Source organism: Caretta caretta, chromosome 28 (assembly GCF_965140235.1).
Source record: "Caretta caretta isolate rCarCar2 chromosome 28, rCarCar1.hap1, whole genome shotgun sequence".
Taxonomy (NCBI): Eukaryota; Metazoa; Chordata; order Testudines; family Cheloniidae; genus Caretta; species Caretta caretta.
The window spans coordinates 16,164,261-16,183,267 of record NC_134233.1 but is presented as its reverse complement, the minus strand read 5'-3'; the positions used below and the strand labels follow the sequence as shown (position 1 = coordinate 16,183,267).

General features: G+C 68.4%; 1 protein-coding gene and 2 non-coding genes across 3 annotated transcripts in view; 1 reads left to right on the top strand and 2 right to left on the bottom strand.

Annotated features, from left to right (window-relative positions):
• LOC142068369 (uncharacterized) overlaps positions 1-19,007 on the top strand; it is a 295,529-nt gene that overhangs the window by 97,052 nt on the left and 179,470 nt on the right.
• TRNAS-GCU (transfer RNA serine (anticodon GCU)) lies at positions 14,068-14,149 on the bottom strand. The gene has a single exon. It is a non-coding gene; the product is annotated as a tRNA-Ser (tRNA).
• Positions 17,544-17,625, bottom strand: TRNAS-GCU (transfer RNA serine (anticodon GCU)). The gene has a single exon. It is a non-coding gene; the product is annotated as a tRNA-Ser (tRNA).

The following is a 19,007-nucleotide window of genomic DNA, read 5'->3' as shown; positions in this document are numbered from 1 at the left end:
CTTTCAGGGAGTTGAAAGCAGCTATCAAATCCCCCCTCATTCTTCTCTTCTGCAGACTAAACATCCCCAGTTCCCTCAGCCTCTCCTCATAACTCATGTGTTCCAGTCCCCTCATCATTTTTGTTGCCCTCCGCTGGACTCTTTCCAATTTATCCACATCCTTCTTGTAGTGTGGGGCCCAAAACTGGACACAGTACTCCAGATGAGGCCTCACCAATGTCGAATAGAGGGGAACGATCACGTCCCTGGATCTGCTGGCAATGCCCCTACTTATACATCCCAAAATGCTGTCCGGACGTCTCTGTCCGGGGCACCTGAGACTGAGCAGAGGCAGCCACCCGGGATCCAGGACTGTCCCAACCAGAATGGGGCAGCCGGGGAGTGTGAGGAACGGTCCCAGCCTCCCCCTGGGCTGAGCTCTGCCCCTAACGCTCGGCTTTTCTCTCCCCCGCAGTGCATGTGACTCTGGATCCGGACACGGCCCATCCCGAACTCGTCCTCTCTGGGGATCGGAAAAGCGTGACATGGGATCATAGGCAGCAGGCTCTGCCCGACAACCCTGAGAGATTCGACCGACGTCACTGCGTGCTGGGCTGTGAGGGATTCACCTGCGGGAGACATTGCTGGGAGGTGGAGATGGAAGTGGAGGATGAGGGACGCTGGGCGGTGGGGGTGGCCAGAGAGTCTGTGAGGAGGAAGGAACGGATCAACCTTAACCCCAAGGAGGGGATCTGGGCGGTGGAGCTGTGGGGGCATCAGTTCCGGGCTCTCACCTCCCCTGTGACCCCCCTGAGCCGGGTCCCCAGCAGGATCCGGGTTTGTCTGGACTGTGAATGGGGGCAGGTGACATTTTTCGATTCTGGTACCGAGGCCCCGATCTTTACTTTCCCGCTGGCCTCTGTCGCCGGGGAGAGAATCCGCCCCTGGCTCTTAGTAAGATCGAGCAGTGGGGTCAGACTGCGTCCCTGAGATGGGGTGTGGGGGTGGCAGCCGGCAGGGACACAGAACTGATTATTTGGGATTTGCGGTGGGGAGAAGCTGGAGTCCTGCACCAGCAGGCTGCTTGGGAGAGGGAGACCGAGGGGGTGGGGGGGTGACCTCCAGCTTACCAGGGAAGGGATGCTGTTCTTGGTGGTAGGAGATGACAGAACGAGGAGCAATGGTCTCAAGTTGCAGTGGGGGAGGTCTAGGTTGGATATCAGGAAACACTATTTCACTAGGAGGGTGGTGAAGCACTGGAATGGGTTCCCCAGGGAGGTGGTGGAATCTCCTTCCTTAGTGGTTTTTAAGGCCCGGCTTGACAAAGCCCTGGCTGGGATGATTTAGTGGGGGTTGGTCCTGCTTTGAGCAGGGGGTTGGACTAGATGACCTCCTGAGGTCCCTTCCTGCCCTGCTAGTCTATGATTCTATGATTCTGGGAAGGATTTGTGTGTGTTGGGGGGTAAGTTAAGTAAATAGGTTTAAGTAAATAGGGGTCAAAACTGGATATAGTTGAACTGGTGCGTCCGGTTATTTGTATGCAGCTCCACGGATTAAAAACCGTTTCTCGTCAGAGCTCCTTTCCGCCCATGTATTGAAAGCTGCCACATGCATTCTGGTAAATCTGCCCCCGGCGAATGGCCACAATGCTTCAATCTTGTAAAAGGTTGGATGGGAACAGATACAGCCAGCGGGAGCTGAGAGCGCTGGTTGCTGTACAGGATCCAGGGACCACGGCCCCAAACCTGCAGGGGCCACCCCGTGGGTCCAGGGGTCTGTCCACCGGGGGCAGCTCAGAGAGGGAAGAGGCAGCACCCAGGGTGTTGTGCGAGGTCCAGGAAACAGCAGCCGGACAAACGGGGTTGAGTGACGGCTACAGATCACAAGGGACACATTCAGCAGAAAAAAACCCAACCCTGCAGCAATGAGGTCCTTCCCCTTAACATCCCCTCTCTGCTAACAGCATCCAGCTGTCCAGAAAAGGCAGGGGGGAAGAAACTAAAGTGCAGCCTGTGCCTAGTTCATCTATACGTATATCTATTACGTGGCCGCTTCCCAGACTCTCAGCACCCACCTCGGAGCTGGAAAAGGCTGCTTCAGGGAAGAGCCCGAGCATCGCCCGAGGAATGCAAGGGAGACCCAGAGCGCCATTCTGTCCAGGTGAACGGGGTGGAGTACAAAGAAATCATCTTAGAACGGGTGAGACTCCCCGTTCCTGTCTCTTTCTTGGGGGGTCAATTTCAGTGTAACGCACCCCCAAGGCAGACGCCTCATGCCCCCCTGCCAGCTCGGCCAGTGCCCCTCGCTCCCGACCCGCAGCCCCTGCTCCCCCAGCCCTGCCCCCCCCAGCCCTGCCGGTGCCCCCACACTCCCGACCCGCAGCCCCCTGCTCCCCCAGCCCTGCCCCCCCCCCAGCTCTGCTGGTGCGCCCTCACTTCCTGATCCGCAGCCCCTGCTCCCCCGGCCCTGCCCCCCCCAACTCTGCCGGTGCCCCTCACTCCCGACCCGCAGCCCACTGCTAGCCGAGCCCTGCCTCCCCAGCCCTGCCCGTGCCCCTCGCTCCTGACCCGCAGCACCCTGCTCCCCCAGCCCTGCCCCCCCCAGCCCTGCCGGTGCCCCTCACTCCCGACCCGCAGCCCCCTGCTCCCCCAGCCCTGCCCCCCCACAGCTCTGCTGGTGCCCCTCACTCCTGATCCGCAGCCCCTGCTCCCCCAGCCCTGCCCCCCCCCAGCTCGGCCAGTGCCTCCTCACTCCCAACCCGCACCCCACTGCTAGCCGAGCCCTGCCCCCCCCCCAGCCCTGCCCGTGCCCCCTCGCTCCTGACCCGCAGCCCCCTGCTCCCCCAGCCCTGCCCCCCCCCAGCCCTGCCGGTGCCCCTCACTCCCGACCCGCAGCCCCCCTGCTCCCCCAGCCCTGCCCTCCGCCAGCTCGGCCAGTGCCCCTCACTCCCGGACCCGCAGCCCCCCTGCTCCCCCAGCCCTGCCCCCCCGCAACTCTGCCGGTGCCCCTCACTCCCAACCCGCAGCCCACTGCTAGCCCAGCCCCTCCCCCCCCCCAGCCCTGCCCGTGCCCCTCGCTCCTGACCCGCAGCCCCCTGCTCCCCCGGCCCTGCCGCCCCCCAGCTCTGACGGTGCCCATCACTCCTGATCCGCAGCCCCCTGCTCCCCCGGCCCTGCCCTCCGCCAGCTCGGCCAGTGCCCCTCACTCCCGACCCGCAGCCCCCCTGCTCCCCCAGCCCTGCCCCCCCCAGCTCTGCCGGTGCCCCTCACATCCCGACCCGCAGCCCCCCTGCTCCCCCAGCCCTGCCCCCCCCAGCTCTGCTGGTGCCCCCTCACTCCTGATCTGCAGCCCCTGCTCCCCCGGCCCTGCCCCCCCCAGCATCTGCCGGTGCCCCTCACTCCCGACCCGCAGCCCACTGCTCAGCCGAGCCCTGCCCCCCCAGCCCTCCCCGTGCCCCTCGCTCCTGACCCGCAGCCCCCCTGCTCCCCCAGCCCTGCCCCCCCCAGCCCTGCCGGTGCCCCTCACTCCCGACCCGCAGCCCCCTGCCTCCCCCCAGCCCTGCCCCCCCCCAGCTCTGCTGGTGCCCCTCACTCCTGATCCGCAGCCCCTGCTCCCCCAGCCCTGCCCTCCGCCAGCTCGGCCAGTGCCCCTCACTGCGACCCGCAGCCCCCCTGCTAGCCCAGCCCTGCCCCCCCCCCCAACTCTGCCGGTGCCCCTCACTCCCGACCCGCAGCCCCCTGCTCCCCCAGCCCTGCCCCCCCGCAACTCTGCCGGTGCCCCTCACTCCCAACCCGCAGCCCACTGCTAGCCCAGCCCTCCCCCCCAGGCCCTGCCCGTGCCCTCGCTCCTGACCCGCAGCCCCCTGCTCCCCCAGCCCTGCCCCCCCCCAGCTCTGCCGGTGCCCCTCACTCCCGACCCGCAGCCCCCTGCTCCCCCCAGCCCCTGCCCCCCCCCAGCTCTGCCGGTGCCCCTCACTCCTGACCCGCAGCCCCTGCTCCCCCAGCCCTGCCCCCCACAGCCCTGCCCGGTGCCCCTCACTCCCGACCCGCAGGCCCCCTGCTCCCCCAGCCCTGGCCCCCCCCAGCTCTGCTGGTGCCCCTCACTCCTGATCCGCAGCCCCTGCTCCCCCGGCCCTGCCCCCCCCAGCTCTGCCGGTGCCCCTCATTCCCGACCCCGCAGCCCACTGCTAGCCGAGCCCTGCCCCCCCAGCCCTGCCCGTGCCCCTCGCTCCTGACCCGCAGCCCCCTGCTCCCCCAGCCCTGCCCCCCCCAGCCCTGCCGGTGCCCCTCACTCCCGACCCGCAGCCCCCTGCTCCCCCAGCCCTGCCCACCCCCAGCTCTGCTGGTGCCCCTCACTCCTGATCCGCAGCCCCTGCTCCCCCAGCCCTGCCCTCCGCCAGCTCGGCCCAGTGCCCCTCACTGCCGACCCGCAGCCCCCTGCTAGGCCCAGCCCTGCCCCCCCACAACTCTGCCGGTGCCCTCACTCCCGACCCGCAGCCCCCTGCTCCCCCAGCCCTGCCCCCCCGCAACTCTGCCGGTGCCCCTCACTCCCAACCCGCAGCCCACTGCTAGCCAGCCCTCCCCCCCCAGCCCTGCCCGTTGCCCCTCGCTCCTGACCCGCAGCCCCCTGCTCCCCCAGCCCTGCCCCCCCCAGCCTCTGCCGGGTGCCCCTCACTCCCGACCCGCAGCCCCCTGCTCCCCCAGCCCTGCCCCCCCGAGCTCTGCCGGTGCCCCTCACTCCCGACCCGCAGCCCCCTGCTCCCCCAGCCCTGCCCCCCCCCAGCTCTGCCGGTGCCCCTCACTCCTGACCCGCAGCCCCTGCTCCCCCCAGCCCTGCCCCCCCCCAGCCCTGCCGGTGCCCCTCACTCCCGACCCGCAGCCCCCTGCTCCCCCAGCCCTGCCCCCCCCCAGCTCTGCTGGTGCCCCTCACTCCTGATCCGCAGCCCCTGCTCCCCCCGGCCCTGCCCCCCCCCCCCCAGCTCTGCCGGTGCCCCTCACTCCCGACCCGCAGCCCCACTGCTAGCCAAGCCCTGCCCCCCCAGCCCTGCCCGTGCCCCTCGCTCCTGACCCGCAGCCCCCTGCTCCCCCAGCCCTGCCCCCCCCAGCTCTGCCGGTGCCCATCACTCCTGATCCGCAGCCCTGCTCCCCCAGCCCTGCCCCCCCCAGCTCTGCCGGTGCCCCCTCACTCCCGACCCGCAGCCCCCTGCTCCCCCAGCCCTGCCCCCCCCAGCTCTGCTGGTGCCCCTCACTCCTGATCCGCAGCCCCTGCTCCCCCGGCCCTGCCCCCCCCAGCTCTGCCGGTGCCCCTCACTCCCGACCCGCAGCCCACTGCTAGCCAAGCCCTGCCCCCCCAGCCCTGCCCGTGCCCCTCGCTCCTGACCCGCAGCCCCCTGCTCCCCCAGCCCTGCCCCCCCCAGCTCTGCCGGTGCCCCTCACTCCTGATCCGCAGCCCCTGCTACCCCAGCCCTGCCCCCCCCAGCCCTGCCGGTGCCCCTCACTCCCGACCCGCAGCCCCCTGCTAGCCCAGCCTTGCCCCCCCCAACTCTGCCGGTGCCCCTCACTCCTGATCCGCAGCCCCCTGCTCCCCCAGCCCTGCCCCCCCCAACTCTGCCGGTGCCCCTCACTCCTGATCCGCAGCCCCTGCTCCCCCAGCCCTGCCCCCCCCGCAACTCTGCTGGTGCCCCTCACTCCCAACCCGCAGCCCACTGCTAGCCCAGCCCTGCCCCCCCCAGCTCGGCCCGTGCCCCTCACTCCCGACCCGCAGCCCCCTGCTAGCCCGGCCCTGCCCCCCCCAGCTCGGCCAGTGCCCCTCACTCCCGACCCGCAGCCCCCTGCTCCCCCAGCCCTGCCCCCCCCCAGCTCTGCCGGTGCCCCTCACTCCTGACCCGCAGCCCCTGCTCCCCCAGCCCTGCCCCCCCCCAGCCCTGCCGGTGCCCCTCACTCCCGACCCGCAGCCCCCTGCTCCCCCAGCCCTGCCCCCCCGCAACTCTGCCGGTGTCCCTCACTCCCAACCCGCAGCCCCCTGCTAGCCCAGCCCTGCCCCCCCCAACTCTGCCCATGCCCCTCACTCCTGATCCGCAGCCCCTGCTACCCCAGCCCTGCCCCCCCTAGCTCTGCCGGTGCCCCTCACTCCTGACCTGCAGCCCCTGCCAGCCCAGCCCTGCCGGTGCCCCTCACTCCCGACCCGCAGCCCCCTGCTAGCCCGGCCCTGCCCCACCTACCTCTGCCAGTGCCCCTCACTCCCGACCCGCAGCCCCTGCCCCGCCAGCCCTGCCGGTGCCCCTCACTCCCGACCCGCAGCCCCCTCCTCCCCCAGCCCTGCCCCCCCCCAACTCTGCCGGTGCCCCTCACTCCCGACCCGCAACCCCCTGCTCCCCCAGCCCTGCCCCCCCGCAACTCTGCCGGTGCCCCTCACTCCCAAACCGCAGCCCCCTGCTCCCCCAGCCCTGCCCCCCCCAGATCTCCCGGTGCCCCTCACTCCCAACCCGCAGCCCCCTGCTACCCCAGCCCTGCCCCCCCCAGCTCTGCCGGTGCCCCTCACTCCCGACCCGCAGCCCCCTGCTCCCCCAGCCCTGCCCCCCCCAACTCTGCCGGTGCCCCTCGCTCGTGACCCGCAGCCCCCTGCTCCCCCAGCCCTGCCCCCCCCAGCCCTGCCGGTGCCCCTCACTCCCGACCCGCAGCCCCCTGCTCCCCCAGCCCGGCCCCCCCCAACTCTGCCGGTGCCCCTCACTCCTGACCCGCAGCCCCCTGCTCCCCCAGCCCTGCCCCCCCCAGCTCTGCCGGTGCCCCTCACTCCCGACCCGCAGCCCCCTGCTCCCCCAGCCCTGCCCCCCCCAACTCTGCCAGTGCCCCTCGCTCCTGATCCGCAGCCCCCTGCTCCCCCGGCCCTGCCCCCCCCAACTCTGCCGGTGCCCCTCACTCCCGACCCGCAGCCCACTGCTAGCCGAGCCCTGCCTCCCCAGCCCTGCCCGTGCCCCTCGCTCCTGATCCGCAGCCCCCTGCTCCCCCAGCCCTGCCCCCCCCCAGCCCTGCCGGTGCCCCTCACTCCCGACCCGCAGCCCCCTGCTCCCCCAGCCCTGCCCCCCCACAGCTCTGCTGGTGCCCCTCACTCCTGATCCGCAGCCCCTGCTCCCCCAGCCCTGCCCCCCCCCAGCTCGGCCAGTGCCTCTCACTCCCAACCCGCACCCCACTGCTAGCCGAGCCCTGCCCCCCCAGCCCTGCCCGTGCCCCTCGCTCCTGACCCGCAGCCCCCTGCTCCCCCAGCCCTGCCCCCCCCAGCCCTGCCGGTGCCCCTCACTCCCGACCCGCAGCCCCCTGCTCCCCCAGCCCTGCCCTCCGCCAGCTCGGCCAGTGCCCCTCACTCCCGACCCGCAGCCCCCTGCTCCCCCAGCCCTGCCCCCCCGCAACTCTGCCGGTGCCCCTCACTCCCAACCCGCAGCCCACTGCTAGCCCAGCCCTCCCCCCCAGCCCTGCCCGTGCCCCTCGCTCCTGACCCGCAGCCCCCTGCTCCCCCGGCCCTGCCCCCCCCAGCTCTGACGGTGCCCATCACTCCTGATCCGCAGCCCCTGCTCCCCCGGCCCTGCCCTCCGCCAGCTCGGCCAGTGCCCCTCACTCCCGACCCGCAGCCCCCTGCTCCCCCAGCCCTGCCCCCCCCAGCTCTGCCGGTGCCCCTCACTCCCGACCCGCAGCCCCCTGCTCCCCCAGCCCTGCCCCCCCCAGCTCTGCTGGTGCCCCTCACTCCTGATCTGCAGCCCCTGCTCCCCCGGCCCTGCCCCCCCCAGCTCTGCCGGTGCCCCTCACTCCCGACCCGCAGCCCACTGCTAGCCGAGCCCTGCCCCCCCAGCCCTCCCCGTGCCCCTCGCTCCTGACCCGCAGCCCCCTGCTCCCCCAGCCCTGCCCCCCCCAGCCCTGCCGGTGCCCCTCACTCCCGACCCGCAGCCCCCTGCTCCCCCAGCCCTGCCCCCCCCCAGCTCTGCTGGTGCCCCTCACTCCTGATCCGCAGCCCCTGCTCCCCCAGCCCTGCCCTCCGCCAGCTCGGCCAGTGCCCCTCACTGCCGACCCGCAGCCCCCTGCTAGCCCAGCCCTGCCCCCCCCCAACTCTGCCGGTGCCCCTCACTCCCGACCCGCAGCCCCCTGCTCCCCCAGCCCTGCCCCCCCGCAACTCTGCCGGTGCCCCTCACTCCCAACCCGCAGCCCACTGCTAGCCCAGCCCTCCCCCCCAGCCCTGCCCGTGCCCCTCGCTCCTGACCCGCAGCCCCCTGCTCCCCCAGCCCTGCCCCCCCCCAGCTCTGCCGGTGCCCCTCACTCCCGACCCGCAGCCCCCTGCTCCCCCAGCCCTGCCCCCCCCAGCTCTGCCGGTGCCCCTCACTCCTGACCCGCAGCCCCTGCTCCCCCAGCCCTGCCCCCCACAGCCCTGCCGGTGCCCCTCACTCCCGACCCGCAGCCCCCTGCTCCCCCAGCCCTGCCCCCCCCAGCTCTGCTGGTGCCCCTCACTCCTGATCCGCAGCCCCTGCTCCCCCGGCCCTGCCCCCCCCAGCTCTGCCGGTGCCCCTCATTCCCGACCCGCAGCCCACTGCTAGCCGAGCCCTGCCCCCCCAGCCCTGCCCGTGCCCCTCGCTCCTGACCCGCAGCCCCCTGCTCCCCCAGCCCTGCCCCCCCCAGCCCTGCCGGTGCCCCTCACTCCCGACCCGCAGCCCCCTGCTCCCCCAGCCCTGCCCACCCCCAGCTCTGCTGGTGCCCCTCACTCCTGATCCGCAGCCCCTGCTCCCCCAGCCCTGCCCTCCGCCAGCTCGGCCAGTGCCCCTCACTGCCGACCCGCAGCCCACTGCTAGCCCAGCCCTGCCCCCCCACAACTCTGCCGGTGCCCCTCACTCCCGACCCGCAGCCCCCTGCTCCCCCAGCACTGCCCCCCCGCAACTCTGCCGGTGCCCCTCACTCCCAACCCGCAGCCCACTGCTAGCCCAGCCCTCCCCCCCAGCCCTGCCCGTGCCCCTCGCTCCTGACCCGCAGCCCCCTGCTCCCCCAGCCCTGCCCCCCCCAGCTCTGCCGGTGCCCCTCACTCCCGACCCGCAGCCCCCTGCTCCCCCAGCCCTGCCCCCCCGAGCTCTGCCGGTGCCCCTCACTCCCGACCCGCAGCCCCCTGCTCCCCCAGCCCTGCCCCCCCCAGCTCTGCCGGTGCCCCTCACTCCTGACCCGCAGCCCCTGCTCCCCCAGCCCTGCCCCCCCCCAGCCCTGCCGGTGCCCCTCACTCCCGACCCGCAGCCCCCTGCTCCCCCAGCCCTGCCCCCCCCAGCTCTGCTGGTGCCCCTCACTCCTGATCCGCAGCCCCTGCTCCCCCGGCCCTGCCCCCCCCAGCTCTGCCGGTGCCCCTCACTCCCGACCCGCAGCCCACTGCTAGCCAAGCCCTGCCCCCCCAGCCCTGCCCGTGCCCCTCGCTCCTGACCCCGCAGCCCCCTGCTCCCCCAGCCCTGCCCCCCCCAGCTCTGCCGGTGCCCATCACTCCTGATCCGCAGCCCCTGCTCCCCCAGCCCTGCCCCCCCCAGCTCTGCCGGTGCCCCCTCACTCCCGACCCGCAGCCCCCTGCTCCCCCAGCCCTGCCCCCCCCAGCTCTGCTGGTGCCCCTCACTCCTGATCCGCAGCCCCTGCTCCCCCGGCCCTGCCCCCCCCAGCTCTGCCGGTGCCCCTCACTCCCGACCCGCAGCCCACTGCTAGCCTAGCCCTGCCCCCCCAGCCCTGCCCGTGCCCCTCGCTCCTGACCCGCAGCCCCCTGCTCCCCCAGCCCTGCCCCCCCCAGCTCTGCCGGTGCCCCTCACTCCTGATCCGCAGCCCCTGCTACCCCAGCCCTGCCCCCCCCAGCCCTGCCGGTGCCCCTCACTCCCGACCCGCAGCCCCCTGCTAGCCCAGCCTTGCCCCCCCCAACTCTGCCGGTGCCCCTCACTCCTGATCCGCAGCCCCCTGCTCCCCCAGCCCTGCCCCCCCCAACTCTGCCGGTGCCCCTCACTCCTGATCCGCAGCCCCTGCTCCCCCAGCCCTGCCCCCCCGCAACTCTGCTGGTGCCCCTCACTCCCAACCCGCAGCCCACTGCTAGCCCAGCCCTGCCCCCCCCAGCTCGGCCAGTGCCCCTCACTCCCGACCCGCAGCCCCCTGCTCCCCCAGCCCTGCCCCCCCCCAGCTCTGCCGGTGCCCCTCACTCCTGACCCGCAGCCCCTGCTCCCCCAGCCCTGCCCCCCCCCAGCCCTGCCGGTGCCCCTCACTCCCGACCCGCAGCCCCCTGCTCCCCCAGCCCTGCCCCCCCGCAACTCTGCCGGTGTCCCTCACTCCCAACCCGCAGCCCCCTGCTAGCCCAGCCCTGCCCCCCCCAACTCTGCCCATGCCCCTCACTCCTGATCCGCAGCCCCTGCTACCCCAGCCCTGCCCCCCCTAGCTCTGCCGGTGCCCCTCACTCCTGACCTGCAGCCCCTGCCAGCCCAGCCCTGCCGGTGCCCCTCACTCCCGACCCGCAGCCCCCTGCTAGCCCAGCCCTGCCCCCCCAGCCCTGCGCGTGCCCCTCTCTCCCGACCCGCAGCCCCCTGCTAGCCCGGCCCTGCCCCACCTACCTCTGCCAGTGCCCCTCACTCCCGACCCGCAGCCCCTGCCCCGCCAGCCCTGCCGGTGCCCCTCACTCCCGACCCGCAGCCCCCTCCTCCCCCAGCCCTGCCCCCCCCCAACTCTGCCGGTGCCCCTCACTCCCGACCCGCAACCCCCTGCTCCCCCAGCCCTGCCCCCCCGCAACTCTGCCGGTGCCCCTCACTCCCAAACCGCAGCCCCCTGCTCCCCCAGCCCTGCCCCCCCCAGATCTCCCGGTGCCCCTCACTCCCAACCCGCAGCCCCCTGCTACCCCAGCCCTGCCCCCCCCAGCTCTGCCGGTGCCCCTCACTCCCGACCCGCAGCCCCCTGCTCCCCCAGCCCTGCCCCCCCCAACTCTGCCGGTGCCCCTCGCTCGTGACCCGCAGCCCCCTGCTCCCCCAGCCCTGCCCCCCCCAGCCCTGCCGGTGCCCCTCACTCCCGACCCGCAGCCCCCTGCTCCCCCAGCCCGGCCCCCCCCAACTCTGCCGGTGCCCCTCACTCCTGACCCGCAGCCCCCTGCTCCCCCAGCCCTGCCCCCCCCAGCTCTGCCGGTGCCCCTCACTCCCGACCCGCAGCCCCCTGCTCCCCCAGCCCTGCCCCCCCCAGCTCTGCCGGTGCCCCTCACTCCTGACCCGCAGCCCCCTGCTCCCCCAGCCCTGCCCCCCCCAACTCTGCCAGTGCCCCTCGCTCCCGATCCGCAGCCCCCTGCTAGCCCAGCCCTGCCCCCCCAGCCCTGCCAGTGCCCCTCACTCCCGACCCGCAGCCCCTGCCCCGCCAGCCCTGCCGGTGCCCCTCACTCCCGACCCGCAGCCCCCTCCTCCCCCAGCCCTGCCCCCCCCCAACTCTGCCGGTGCCCCTCACTCCCGACCCGCAGCCCCCTGCTAGCCCGGCCCTGCCCCCCCGCAACTCTGCTTGTGCCCCTCACTCCCAAACCGCAGCCCCCTGCTCCCCCAGCCCTGCCCCCCCCAGATCTCCCGGTGCCCCTCACTCCCAACCCGCAGCCCCCTGCTACCCCAGCCCTGCCCCCCCCAGCTCTGCCGGTGCCCCTCACTCCCGACCCGCAGCCCCCTGCTCCCCCAGCCCTGCCCCCCCCAACTCTGCCGGTGCCCCTCGCTCCTGACCCGCAGCCCCCTGCTCCCCCAGCCCTGCCCCCCCCAGCCCTGCCGGTGCCCCTCACTCCCGACCCGCAGCCCCCTGCTCCCCCAGCCCGGCCCCCCCAACTCTGCCGGTGCCCCTCACTCCTGACCCGCAGCCCCCTGCTCCCCCAGCCCTGCCCCCCCCAGCTCTGCCGGTGCCCCTCACTCCCGACCCGCAGCCCCCTGCTCCCCCAGCCCTGCCCCCCCCAACTCTGCCAGTGCCCCTCGCTCCTGATCCGCAGCCCCCTGCTCCCCCGGCCCTGCCCTCCGCCAGCTCGGCCAGTGCCCCTCACTCCCGACCCGCAGCCCCCTGCTCCCCCAGCCCTGCCCCCCCCAGCTCTGCCGGTGCCCCTCACTCCTGACCCGCAGCCCCCTGCTCCCCCAGCCCTGCCCCCCCCAACTCTGCCAGTGCCCCTCGCTCCTGATCCGCAGCCCCCTGCTACCCCGGCCCTGCCCCCGCCCCAGCCCTGCAGCCACCTGCTAGCCCAGCCCTGCCCCCCCAGCCCTGCGCGTGCCCCTCACTCCTGATCCGCAGCCCCTGCTCCCCCAGCCCTGCCCCCCCAGCCCTGCGCGTGCCCCTCGCTCCCGACCCGCAGCCCCCTGCTAGCCCGGCCCTGCCCCCGCCCCAGCCCTGCCGGTGCCCCTCACTGCTGACCCGCTGCCCCCTGCTCCCCCAGCCCTGCCCCCCCCAGCTCTGCCGGTGCCCCTCACTCCTGACCCGCAGTCCCTGCTCCCCCAGCCCTGCCCCCCCAGCCCTGCCCGTGCCACTCGCTCCTGACCCGCTGCCCCCTGCTCCCCCAGCCCTGCCCCCCCCAGCTCTGCCGGTGCCCCTCACTCCCGACCCGCAGCCCCCTGCTAGCCCGGCCCTGGGCCCCCCAGTCCTGCCGGTGCCCCTCACTCCCGACCAGAAGCCCCTGCTACCCCAGCCCTGGGCCCCCCAGCCCTGCCGGTGCCCCTCACTCCCGACCCGCAGCCCCTGCTAGCCCAGCCCTGGGGCCCCCAGCCCTGCCGGTGCCCCTCACTCCCGACCTGCAGCCCCCTGCTAGCCCAGCTCTGCCCCCCCCAGCCCTGCCGGTGCCCCTCACTCCCGACCTGCAGCCCCCTGCTAGCCCAGCTCTGCCCCCCCCAGCCCTGCCGGTGCCCCTCACTCCTGACCCGCAGCCCCCTGCCAGCTCGGCCAGTGCCCCTCGCTCCCGACCCGCAGCCCCCTGCTCCCCCAGCCCTGCCCCCCCCAGCTCTGCCGGTGCCCCTCACTCCTGACCCGCAGCCCCCTGCTCCCCCAGCCCTGCCCCCCCTAGCTCTGCCGGTGCCCCTCACTCCCGACCCGCAGCCCCCTGCTCCCCCAGCCCTGCCCCCCCCAACTCTGCCGGTGCCCCTCACTCCTGATCCGCAGCCCCCTGCTCCCCCAGCCCTGCCCCCCCCAACTCTGCCGGTGCCCCTCACTCCTGACCCGCAGCCCCCTGCTCCCCCGGCCCTGCCCCCCCTAGCTCTGCCGGTGCCCCTCACTCCCGACCCGCAGCCCCCTGCTCCCCCAGCCCTGCCCCCCCCCAACTCTGCCGGTGCCCCTCACTCCCGACCCGCAGCCCCCGGCTCCCCCAGCCCTGCCCCCCCCAGCTCTGCCGGTGCCCCTCACTCCCGACCCGCAGGCCCTGCTAGCCCAGCCGTGCCCCCCCAGCCCTGCCCGTGCCCCTCACTCCCGACCCGAAGCCCCCACCAGCCCAGCCCTGCCCCCCCCCCAGCCCTGCCGGTGCCCCTCACTCCCGACCCGCAGCCCCTGCCCCCCCAAGATGTGGTGTTGGGGGGCTGAATGAGTCTGGAGTCCCAGCTCTTCCGCTCTGGGTTCCCCGAGTCTCTTTAGAAAACGAGGATTTTCTCTGCCCTCCGCTCAGGCGAGAAAATCCAGCCAGTGATACCGACTGATCTGGGTCCTTTGGTTAGCTGGGTGCAAGCAAACAGAAGGTGTTTTAATGACGCTCAATGGAAATGGACACATGTCGGAGCAAGGACTGTCGGCCCTACTGAAGGACGGGGGATGCTATGCCGGGAAGCAGTGACTGGGAAAGATTTGGGGGGTCCTGGTGAATAATCAGCCGAATGCCATGCCTGCCCAATGCCATGGTGTTTAGCAGTATTGAAGGGTGTGGGGAGCCAGACAGGCCCAGGTAGCAAGCCGGTGCCTGTCAGGGTAATTTAAACCATCCAACACCTGGGCCTGCCAAGGCTGGCCTGTGTTTTGAGTCTCCGAAGCAGGGATCCAGCAGGCTCGCTGGTGAGGTTTGTCGTGTTATGCGTGTAGGGGCCTGTCCCTGGACCGAAGATGGGCGTATGGGAAGGAGACTAAAATCATCCGATGGGGATGGGATTCGAACCCACGCGTGCAGAGCACAATGGATTAGCAGTCCATCGCCTTAACCACTCGGCCACCCCATCTGAGCCATGCACCCACCTCCTGGCCTGCACCTCTCCCCCCTCGCTGCTGCGGCTCTGCTAGGGGGACCAGATGTCCCGATTTTCTAGGGACAGTCCCGATTTTTGGGTCTTTTTCTTATATCGGCTCCTATTACCCCCACCCCCACCCCATGTTTGCTGTCTGGTCACCCTCGGCTCGGCCTCCACCTCAGGGTGCTTCTCTGGTTCCCTCTGGTGCAGCTCTGCGCCCCGCACAGTGTCCACCGGCTTTTTGTGAGAAGCAGGAAATGCGGGCGGGGCTCTCGTTGAACGGAAGGAGGGAGGCGGTTGTTGTGGAGAGAAGCGAGAACCATGCAAGTGGCCAACAAATATGACACCAGAGAGAACCAGCCCGTTGCTTTAGCTACTTGGGCACCTTGCGGATGGGTTTGCTGTCATTGAATTGTTGCCGTGGCCTCTACTGCCCGTAACATCTCCCCCAGCTCCTTGCCTGGCTGAGGAGGGGAGGGTTTGGCTTTTTGTAAAACTGTCTCTGTGTGACTGTAAGGTGAAAGGAAGAAAACTCCCACGTCCCTCCTGGTGCGGGGAGCCAGGTTTGCTGCTCGTAGTCTGAATTTCACAGTTTTCCAAGTCTGGGAATGTCCAAGAACAACATTTCTAATGGGAAGGTGGATGCAGAGCAGTTAAACTGGAGATGTCCAGACCTCCCTTGGGGTCAGGATTGGAAATTAATAATATTTTACGGATCGTCTTGGAAATTTGCCTTTAGTGAGAAGGTTTGTCTCTGTTCTTATGTCATAATACGGTGTTATTTAGAGGAATCCATAATTAATTTTAATGTAAATAACTCATCTGTAAACTTTATTTAATCATAACAATAGCGTTGCCTTTATTTCCCTTCCCGATGCAACAGTGGACTGAACTTTGTGGCTGTCCGGAAAGTGCAGGAAGATTAAACCTGGGGAATTCGGGCTCTGTATGTGTGCGTCGATGTTTTACTCTCGCAGTTCCCTGCACACACTGAAAGAGACAGATCTAAGGGCTGGTCTCCACCGGGAACTCACACTGGCAAAGCTCTGTCTCTTGCGGGGTGTGAAAAATCCACACCCCTGAGCAACGTAGTTAAGCTGACCTAAGCCCTGGTGTAGACAGCGCTAGGTGGATGGAAGAATTCCTCTGTTAACCCCACAGGGAAGTGAATTAACTAGAGGGACAGGACCACTCCTCCCATCCCCGCAGTGAGCGGCGACTGGGAAGTGCTGTGATGTTTTAAGTGTAGACAGCCCAAGAGTCAGGCCCAGCCTGGCGCAGGTTGGCCTGAGGGATGCTCAGGCAGTAAAACTGCAGGCCGCCCGACTCGAGCACTTCCGCGGCTGGCCGGATTCAAACCCGCGCAGGGAGACCCCGAGGGATGGACACTCGAGCACCTTAACCACTCGGCCACAGGTCCCGGGCTCCCGGGCTGGTCTCTCTGTGCCGTGGCTCTGTTCTCACCGCACGCTCCTTGCCCGTTCTTTGCTCAGACCAGCTTCCCCGGCAGCCTCACGGCTGGGCGGGTGTGCGAGTGGGTCCAGGGCTGACCAGCGGGCATTCCTGCCAGTCTCCCTCCTGGCTGGAGCGTGAGGAGCGTGTGTCTGTGGTTCATGCCATGGCTGTAGGGGAAAGAAAACATGGGATATTGGGTGAATTCATGAGATATCTGTCACACAGAATGTTCCATTATTTTAACCCCAGCCCATTTTAAAGCAATAAAGTCCTGGGGCCAGCTCCCAGGATGCTCAAATATGCCACACACACTGTGCTTATGAGGGATGTAACTATCCACATTTCTGCTGAAAATGCACAAAGCTAGGCATTCTTCATCAAAGGGGCTCCAAAAAATAGAGCAGGTAACTGACAGAATATACAACTGTATTCATACCTTACACCCTAATAACCTTTGTAAAAAGTGTGCCTTGTAAGGTATCATTTAAAAACTCAGTTAATATCCTGGCAAAATGCACATAGCAGCATTGTATATGAAGTTATAAACACAAGCTGAGATCACGACTAAAAGTCTGGTTTCAGAGGAACAGCCGTGTTAGTCTGTATTCGCAAAAAGAAAAGGAGTACTTGTGGCACCTTAGAGACTAACGAATTTATTTGAGCATGAGCTTTCGTGAGCTACAGCTCACTTCATCAGATGTTTACCGTGGAAACTGCAGCAGACTTTATATACACACAGAGAATATGAAACAATACCTCCTCCCACCCCACTGTCCTGCTGGTAATAGCTTATCTAAAGTGATCAACAGGTGGGCCATTTCCAGCACAAATCCAGGTTTTCTCACCCTCCACCCCCCCACACAAATTCACTCTCCTGCTGGTGCTAGCCCTTTCCAGACAACTCTGGGGAGTGGCCAAACCAATTCCTCAGAGACAAAGGGTAAGAGGCTGTCTCAGCCAGGTGAAAGCAGAGCTGATAGACCATTACCTGCTAAGCAGCCATTCTTTGGCATAGTCTGCCCCCTGCACGGCCCTGCCCAGGGCAGGATTGTCGGAGGGCCCAGCCCCATCAGCGGCTGCCGTCGGAGCAGGGGGGTGCCGAGCTGCTCCGGGGGATCAGCCTGGCTGAGCCCCAGCAGGTCTTTGCGTGCTGTTCCCTTTGCAATGGAGAAAGAGCTGGCTCATGTCCTGTTCCTGGGTCGGTACAAAGAAAATCGCCGTTCTCTCTCCAACAGTGGCCCCCGTCTGGCAGAGTCCTGGTAACCCCAACTCGGCTGGGCCCAGGATTCCTGGGTGGGGGGCTCGACCCCCCCATCTTGACATAGCACAGAGGCTAGGGTGTGCCCACCCCGGGATGCGCTCTCCACTCTGGGCGCTTCCCGGACCCACTGATCATTGCATAAAGCTCGAAGCAAATGCAATTTATTCAACAGCGACCAATTAAAAAATAAGGGGGAAATTGCAAAGGTCTCTGGTTAGCCTGCCCGCCCCGTCAATCACGCTGACTGGAAGCGTTGGCCTCTCCACCTGGACTGTCAGTCTCAGGGTCCTGATTCCCCACCCGCCCGTCCCCGTTCCTTTGGGACTGGGAGCTAGCCAAGCAAAACCCCCGCACTGAGTTTTAGTAAAGGGCCAACAGTCCCCTTAGACTATCAGAAAGTGTAACATTCATTCCCACTGGGCACGTTTCTGCCCGTTCCCAGGTGCGAGGCACGGCTGGCCCCGGTGTCAGGTTGGGGCCTGTCAGTGCAAATTAAACCAGCCTGCAGCTGGGCCTGCCAAGGCCGGCTTGTTTCCCGAGTCAGAGGAGCAGGGATCCCGCAGGTTCGCTGGGGAGGTTTATTGTTTTGTGAAGGTTTCTGGGCGTGCGCGTGTGGGGGCCTGTCACTGAACTGAAGAGGGTCATGTGGGAAGGAGCCTAAAAAGCACCCGACGAGGGTGGGATTCGAACCCACGCGTGCAGAGCACAATGGATTAGCAGTCCATCGCCTTAACCACTCGGCCACCCCATCTGAGCCGCTTGTTTAGATTTAACACTTCCCAAAGTCAGTGCTGCTGGGAAAGTTTTTGCCAGCTCGCCGGCTGGCCAGGACAGGAACGTTTGGCAATTTAAGAAAGTTTTCGGCGCTATTGTAGAAGTCTAAGTGCAATGAACCCCCACCGTCCCCGTCCCCCCCCAAAATACCCCTTGCAGGTGCAGAGACGGGATCGCTGTGCAACGTCTGTATTTCGGAAATGGCCACATCCGCCAGCGTCCAAATCAGCGCTTCGAATGGGGAGATGGACATGGACCAATTAAACCGCAGGGGCCCAGAGCGCTCACAGAGGGGTGGAGGGAATTCAGACCAGCTGGAGGGTGGTCTGGGACATTAGCCTCTCCTGGGAAAAGCAGTCTCTCTTCTGCCTGGTGGCTGTTCTGAGGAAGGATTGTTTTACAAGAGAAATGGTGTCATTCGGTTATTTTTCGGAGTCGCTGCTTCCCAGGCTAGGCTCCCGCAGCCTCTGAGTATGGCCTGCATTCGTCGTTCCTAGATGAATGAACTTACCCTTATTACACAGGGATTGTTGGCTTGCACCCGGCTTACCAAGCACTCCAGGCTGGGTCTGTCTCAATTTTCTCTCCTGAGCTCCGTGCACAGAAAGACCCTGGTTTTTTAAAGGGACACGGGGAGCCGGGCCTCCAGACCCACTCACCCCCCGGGCTGCGGCACCGCCCCCCAACCCCAACCCCCCACCCATTGTCCTGGGTTCTCTGCCGCACCCGAGCCCCTCCAGCTGACAGCCCTTCGCTCCTGCATGGGGTGCCCTGTCCCCCCGGCTTGCTCATTGCCTTGCTTGGACTCTGCAGCTAAGGCAGGCAGCATTCAAACCTGCACAGAGCTGGCCTGGTGGAGTTGAAGTCCAACACCGCCAGGCAGCTGCAGCCAAGGAAACAGCCCGTGGAGACTGAACCCAGCCTGCCTGCCCGCAAAGCGCCCGCACACAGTACCCCGAGGTGCCCCCACACAGAGCGCCTGGGGATCCGAGCGAGGGAGAAGCCACCCGCCTTGCCCACAGCCTTGGTCCCCCAGGGACCCGTGCCCCTGAGCCAGCCTGGGGCTGGGGGCCGAGCTGGCCTGACTCAGGCCTCAGAGACAGGTGTAAACGCAGCCACTCAGCCAGGAAGAGACTGGCCACCTCCTTGCGCTGAGTGACACTCACACACCACAGCCACGAAGGCACCAGGCCCCGGCGGTGCTGGCTGGTGGTGGAGGGAAGGGTCAGGGTGGGGGGCGCTTCCCCATGGCAAAGAGGAGACTCACTCTCCATGAATTCACAGGGCAGAAGCACGCTGTTTCTTTCCTTAGGTTCTGGCCCGTTTCACTCCCTTCTATTACACTTGTAGACATTTACA